Below are 986 nucleotides of genomic sequence, written 5' to 3'. Positions count from 1 at the left end.
ATGTCTTTTGATGCCATGTTTTACGTTCATCATTAACAACATGATCATAATTGAAATGAACATTCGAATGTCGAGAGTGGCTATACATTTCCTTGCTGTCTCTAGTGTAAGTATGGCGATGAGAGCTTGCCTCAGCTCTTTCCCTACAATGGAAATTGCCATGGGATGATGGGGATGTTTTCCCATAATTCTCTTTCCTTGACGATTTCAACGATGTCTCGGAAGAATCTGACACCTTCAAGCATTCTTCTTTGGTGTATCTCGAGCCTGCAAATTGAGTTCTCTGCATAACCTTCAATGGTTGGGTTATGCCTTGGTTATTACCACCAAGTTTTTCTTCCTCCTCGTGCCTCGTCTTTGTAAGGAGCCTCATGTTTGCCTCTGTAATTGGTATCTCCAAATTTCCAACAGAAATCATACTATGTGACTGACGAAACTGAAAGGAAATCAACATCTTTTACCTCCTCTGTCGATCTGGAAAGAACCGATGAGGGTTGCTCATCATCTGTGGTTGGTGGTTCGCTAGCTGTCGCGGCGCATTCCCCAACTTCCTTTCTGACATACCCAAGTCCTGCCTGACGGGGTAATTCTTCTACTTTGATGGGGTTGACAATGCCTTGGCCATTAACGCCCAAGCCTTTTCCTTCATACCCCATTCTCTTCAACAGTTTGGAGCCAATTCTTGTGGTATGATTTTCAAAAACAACGAAATCATCATTAGGAAACATACATGAAGATGGAGAACTACTTTTTACCTCGCATGGGTTACGCTAACTTTTCGAAGGCCTCATCCTTTGCTTGTAGCTGTTGTAGCAAACTTTGTTTTTCCTCTTTCTCTTCATGTAGACACATCTTCAATTCAACGTTTTCTGTTTGAAGATTATGTTTATTGTGCTTCAGTTCTTCCAGGGCCTCTTTCATGGCTAAGAACTGAAGCTGCAATCGCTTTTTCGTCTGTCTCTTTCTGTAGAGTTTCATACATGATT

This window comes from Pinus tabuliformis, chromosome J (genome assembly GCF_031772625.1).
Source record: "Pinus tabuliformis cultivar Carrire ecotype Pingquan chromosome J, CPIR1, whole genome shotgun sequence".
Taxonomy (NCBI): domain Eukaryota; kingdom Viridiplantae; phylum Streptophyta; class Pinopsida; order Pinales; family Pinaceae; genus Pinus; species Pinus tabuliformis.
This window is presented reverse-complemented; position numbering follows the sequence as displayed.